General features: G+C 44.8%; 1 protein-coding gene across 1 annotated transcript in view; it reads left to right on the plus strand.

Moving 5' to 3' along the window:
• Positions 1-6,591, plus strand: part of LOC140392493 (uncharacterized) — a 131,062-nt gene that overhangs the window by 105,963 nt on the left and 18,508 nt on the right. The window lies entirely within an intron of this gene.

Below are 6,591 nucleotides of genomic sequence, written 5' to 3' on the forward strand. Positions count from 1 at the left end.
AGGAAAAATAAAAACTGCCCCTAATACTAATTTTTTTTCAAAGTATTTTTATTCAAAGCATTTTCAATTTAATACAGAAAAAATAACATCAAAAAAATAACCTTCACAAATCATATTCCAAACACCCAAAACCCTTCCGTCTCAGCCCTGCCTATTATGATAACTAAAGAACACGCCCCCCCCTCACTGACATTCCACCACTCTCCAAAGAAGTCGATGAACAATCTCCCCTTGAGAAGAACAACTCATCTGTGCCTCTGATTGCAAACTTTATCTTTTCCAGGTCCCCTGCATCCTAACAGTATTCACCTCTGGGCTATCAGGGATGCAAAGGCCAACACATCAGCTTCTCTCCCCACCTGCACTCCCAGATCATCTGAAACTCCAAATATTGCCACTCACGGGCTCGGAGCCACCTTCACCCTCAGCACCTTTGACATAGAAACTCCTCCAACTTCGGGCATGCCCAAAACATGTGGACGTGATTCGCTGGTCCCCTTGCGCACCGCCCACATCTATCCTCTACTCCTGGAATGAACCGACTCATCCTTGACACCACCATGTGCGCCCGATGCACCACCTTGAACTGAATGAGACTCAGTCTCGCATATGAGGGAGACGCGTTTACCCTCCGCGGGGCCTCACTCCATAGCCCGGCGTCTACAGCCACCTCCCTCAGCTCCTCTCCACATTTCCGTTTTATTTCCTCCACCGAAAACCACCCCCTCTCCGTCAACCATATATGTCTGAAATCCTTCTCACCCCAATCCCGTCCTCTGACAAAATTTTATCTTGCAGCTCCGAGGATGGTAACTTCGGAAATGTGACCAACTCCTTCCTAACAAAGTGCCGAACTTGCAGATACCAAAACCCATTCCCTTTCGGTAGTTGCAACTGCTCTAGCTCTCCCAACTCTGCAACCTACTAATTCTTCTTCAACCTCCCCTTTTGTATCTTTTGTTCCAGAATCAAGCTGCTCATCCTGCATTAATCTTTTATTTCAGAGTTAACAAAACCATTGGACGGGATTCTCCTTCCTGCCTAACCCGTTATCTGGTGTGGCACACCCCTACCGGCAGTGGGATCCTCTGTCCCGGCTGCCGGCCAATGGGGTTCCCCATTATGGGCACCCCCACGCCGTCGGGAAATCCGGGGGCTTGAGTGCGCTGCTTGCGAAGCGTAGGATCCCGCCGGCGGAGAATCCCGCCCATTATCTGTCTCCTCCAATTCAATTGTTAGTCAAGAAGAACTTAGAATGTCAGTTTCAAAGTTCCCCATAACATCCTGAGACACTACTCCACACTTGGCATTAATATCAGAAGGTTTTGAGATGTCATCTTTTCTCAGCACACAAATCCCAAGCTTCTCCTCTCCAGGAAGACTAACCCCACCCACCACTATCAGATACTGCACCACTATAAATGAAAAGCTCTCCTCTTAATTATGATATCAATAAAATCTCCCATGATATTCCTAGCTCTCACAAAATCAGCTCTTTTTCTCTGTGTTATATTCCCCATTAGAATCATCAATTGGCTTCACAGGTCCTCATGGACTCTTTCAGGGGAAACACTCTTCCACTCCAGGAGCTCATATTTCACCCCATGTTGTTTGATCCACCTCTTCGACAGGACAAGTGACCACTTTGCCTGCTTTGTTCATTACCCAATAAAAAGTCTTAATTTCAACTTCTGCCCATGAAAGTTCAAAGTCAGTACCATGTTCAGTTTTAATGTCAGACGCTCCAACAAATTCATCAACAACCCAATTTTTCAGAACACAGAAATCCAAACATTAACTTTTGCCTGCTAACGACAGGAGGCCAAACAAACCACGTGTGCTAGTGGAACACACTTTGATTCAGCCAAGGTCATACCAAACAAGCCACGGTGTTCCTCTCTCTTACCAGTCAAAGAGCTCATTCACTCTCTTTCCTCAGATATATATCAGAAGTAACAATTGTTTCTAATACAATTGTACTTTCAACTTCCACATGACTACCTTCCAGAGCCCAAAGCAGTGCGTCATACTCCGTTACATCAAAGACATCTTCTTTTCACTATTCAAAGTCAAAAAGCATTCTTCCTCCTCTATTTTACCCACATTAAACAGAAAACTCTGGGTGATGCCAATTTCAAGTTCCATTGCATCCGATTTAGCATTCACATCAGAAGAAACAATGCTGCCAATTACTCAGTCTCGACATAGCAAGGCTATCACTGGTCCCACTGCTCTTCTGTGTGAGAAAAGCAGTCTACCAGCGCCGCACATGACAAAAGCATCTGTGGAACGGTTCACTTTTAGCCACTCACCGCCATATTGAACATGCAAAACTGTTGTTCCTAAGCTGGTACCTCTCCAATATAATTCACATCAGAGTCAGCAATCCATTTAACTTCCACTCCGTCACATCAGGTTCAGCTTCTTATTTCTGATTCAGTGACACAATCCCTTTTATGACCTGCCAACAACCTGCTGGAGTATCATTTTCGCAACCCACTTCAAACAAATCCAACATTATGGCACATTCAGAATTAACATCAGAAGAATTGACATTGTCGATGACTTAAATGTCTCTTGACACAGAAGTCTAGAGTTCTGCTCTAAGCATCTCTTTTAGTGGGACGACCATTCTGGTCATATAGTGGGAATTCCTCATTCATCCTCATCATTGTCATAAATTTTCCACCCAGAGGGTTTTGGAGTCTGGAATGAGCTTTGTGAGTGGGTGGGTGGAGGCAGGTTTGATTGAGATATTCGAAAGGCAATTAGCTTTCTATCTGAAAAGAAAAACGTGCAAGGTTACAAGGCAGGGAAGTGAGACTAGAGAGTCAGTGCAGACTCAATGAGCCAAACGGCCTCCTTCTGCACTGTAGAACTTCTGTGAAAAAACCTCAACTGCTCCCAACGTTCAGTCTCCGATAAATATCCTTATCCCCCTTTTGACCTATTCTGCATGATTCAAGTCATTAAATATTCCTCTGACTCCTCCACAAATCCCTTCCACACATCAACTTTCCATTCCGGATACCAGCACGTCTGCCTATGTTACACTAAGGATATCCTTTTCCCCCAAGTTCTGAAATGTCAGGAAATTCCCAAGTGCCCATCGTCAACCGGGAACATTCTGTAATCTCAATTCGACAGTCCACCCACAGTAACAGAGAAAACTGTTACAAGTCCACCTCAATTTTCTTGTAGCAGAGAAAAAGGTAATTCTATTCCCACTGCCTCTCTTACTGGGACAACAAAGGAGAGCAATGTGAGCATAAAAAACACACAACCTCAAATAATTTAACACACAAAATTAATGCACCCACTTACACTGTTTCTTTTTCTCAAGAATCTATGAGGATCATTTGCTCTTCAGTGTATTCAAGAGAAGAATCATCTATCTCCAAGACCTCTTTAGAAACTCAACATTGACACATATATCTTCAAATCCTAAAAGCAACACCACATTTTAATTTACAATTGATAAGTCTTCAATAATAATAATAATAATCTTTATTGTTACAAGTAGGCTTACATTAACGCTGCCACATTCCGGCGCTGTTCAGGTACACGGAGGGAGAATTCAGAATGTCCAAATTACCTAACAGCACGTCTTTCGGGACTTGTGGGAGGAAACCGGAGCACCCGGAGGAAACCCACGCAGAACATAGAACAGAGAACATACAATGCAGAAGGACGCCATTAGGTCCATCGAGTCTGCACCGACCCACTTAAGCCCTCACTTCCACCCTATCCCCGTTACCCAATACCCCCTCCTATCCTTTTTGGATACTAAGGGCAATTTAGCATGGCCAATCCACCTAACCTGCACATCTTTGGACTGTGGGAGGAAACCGGAGCACCCGGAGCAAACCCATTCAGACACGGGGAGAACGTGCAGACTCCACACAGACAGTGACCCAGCGGGGGATCAAACCTGGGACCCTGGCGCTGTGAGGCCACAGTGTTAGCCACTTGTGCCACCGTGCTGCCTTTCTGAACACCCATTCTCACAGAAGGTCACCTGTTGCAGTCGCAGAAGGTGGACATTCGGCCCATCGAGTCTGCATAACCCACTGAAAGAGCACACTACCTAGGCCCAATAACCACCCTATCCCCGTAATTGCACCTAGGGGCAATTTAGCATGCCCAATCCACCTAAACTGCACATCTTTGGACTGTAGGAGGGAGCCGGAGCACCTGGAGGAAACTCACGCAGACAAGGGAAGATCGAACCCGGGCCCCTGGCGCTGTGAGGCAGCAGTGCTAACCACTGTGCCAACGTGCCGACCGCTTCATCTGAAGAAATAACTCAGTCAGTCATTCCTTTATCCCCTCCAGCTCAAAGTTTCACAGTTCACCTACAATGGTCTCTCCAATACAGTGTGGCACATTGTCACATCTCTGTGCTATACCAATGGAAACCACCTCAGGAACAGAACTGCTTTAGTTGAAACTTGTAACGCAATGTCTCCTGTAACTCAGGAAACAAGCTCTGTCTCTTCAATCAAGTTCACAAAGGAGTCTTCAGTTAACCCTGACGACACATCATGAATTCTTCCAATACACGTAACATCCATCTCGGAAAATAGCTCATCTTATCTTACATCAAACACGTGTATCTCACCTTCAGAGTTGTCACAAGTGGCTTTACACACTGCTTCATCCATCTTCATGGTACAACTCTTTTCAAAATGCGTTTCACATTCCAGCACACTGTTGATCCATACTGTACCACAATTACCATTAACACCATCAACCTTTCTGAACACCCATTCTCACAGAAGCTCACATGTTGCAGTCGCTTCAGTTCACAGAAGTAGCTCATATCAATCATATACATACAACAGACCAATCAGGAGCAGGGGTAGGCCACTCAGCCCATCGAGCCTGCACTGCCATTAAATAAAATCATGGCTGATCTGGTTGTAACCACAACTCCATATTACTGCCTACTCTGAATAACGTTTCACCACCTTGATTACTTAAAAAGGTTCTGGGCGGGATGCTCCATCCCACCAGATCCGTTTTCTGGAGTGGCGCGCCCCCGCCAGCAGTGGGAACCTCCATCCCGGCAGCCGGCCAATGGGGTTACCCATTGTGGCCACCCCCACAACGTCGAGCAATCCGCGGGCGTGAGTGCGCTTCCGGCGAAGCGGAGGATCCTGCTAATGGAGAATCCCGCCCTCGGCTTTTGAGGTAAAGGGTTCCAAAGACTCAAGACCTTCTGAGATAAAATAATTCTCCCCATCTCTGTCTTTAATGGGCAATCCCTTATTTGTATCGAATTACCAATTAGACAGTTTCTCACCTTCCCAACTAACATCCCTGAAACCCATAAAATTGCTCACATGGTTCCTGTGTCTCAAAGGGTCAATAGCACAATTATCCCAAAGAATTCAAACTTTCTCTCCTAACATAAATTTCCAGGTTCTCCTTCTCTGCTTTTTCAGAGAACATCTTCCACACTTCTGACTGAGTAGACCAAATAACCTGAACCTTTCTTCACCCACTGTGGGCTGAAGACCAACAAAAACCTCAATCTTAAATGCCGCCTTTCTACCAATGTTAAAATGTAGCAAAGCAAGTCAAATGATATGTATATAGGTACGCCAGTGAAGGGTTAATTATTACATCTCAGTGTAATTCAAACACTAGAGGGCACCATCATTTCTCAGTGTGAATATCAGACCTCAGGGAATGCTGGGTAGTTAGCAAAGGAGAAAGACTGATAACAGCACGTGGAGTAGTTTAGATTCGAGAGAGTTAACACGAGGATATCAGCAGTGACTTCTAGATTATTGATTATTGCTAGACAGATTCAATATTACTTTATTACTAGTTATAGCTCAGTAGCGTGTGCGAACTTCATTTAATTAATCGTTATCCAATAAATAGTTTTGATTCAATCTAAAGATTGGTGGTTTCTTTGTCATCAACTCAACAGACCATTCTGGATCAAAAGGCAAAGAACAATGACATATTACCACCAAAGGTAATGTAACATGGTACCAGCGTGTCGACTGTAGCTAGTTAGATAGTTTAGTGAGGATCTAGTAAGAAAAATAAATACGCAATTCAAATTTCGAAGCACGAATACCACTTAAGGTAATATAACAGCAAGGGCAAGGTCATTCACTCAGATTTTTCACAGCAGCGAAATGTAAAATTCCTTGCAGAGGACATTTACAAGTGTGTCGCTGGGGCTTGAAAATTGCAGCTATGAGGAGAGATCAGAGAGGCGAAGATTGTTTTCCTAAGAACAGAGGAGGCTGAGGACCTAACTGAGATGTACAAAACTGTGAGCGGCCTGGACAGGGTAGACAGGAAAGACTTGTTTCCCCCGCGCTGAGGATCAATGACCAAAGGACATAGATTTAAGGTGATGGGTAGAAGGATTAGGGGGGTAATGAGAAAAAATGTTTTCACCCAGAGGGTGGTCAGCATCTGGAATTTATTGCCTAAATTGGTGGCCAACTCATTTAAAAGGTACTTGGATCTGCATCTGACGTGCTGTATCCCCTGCAAGGCTACGGCCCAGGTGGTGGGAAGTGGGATTAAAATGAGCGGCGAGTTTCTTTTTTGGCCCATGCAGAC

Source organism: Scyliorhinus torazame, chromosome 16, assembly GCF_047496885.1.
Source record: "Scyliorhinus torazame isolate Kashiwa2021f chromosome 16, sScyTor2.1, whole genome shotgun sequence".
Classification (NCBI taxonomy): domain Eukaryota; kingdom Metazoa; phylum Chordata; class Chondrichthyes; order Carcharhiniformes; family Scyliorhinidae; genus Scyliorhinus; species Scyliorhinus torazame.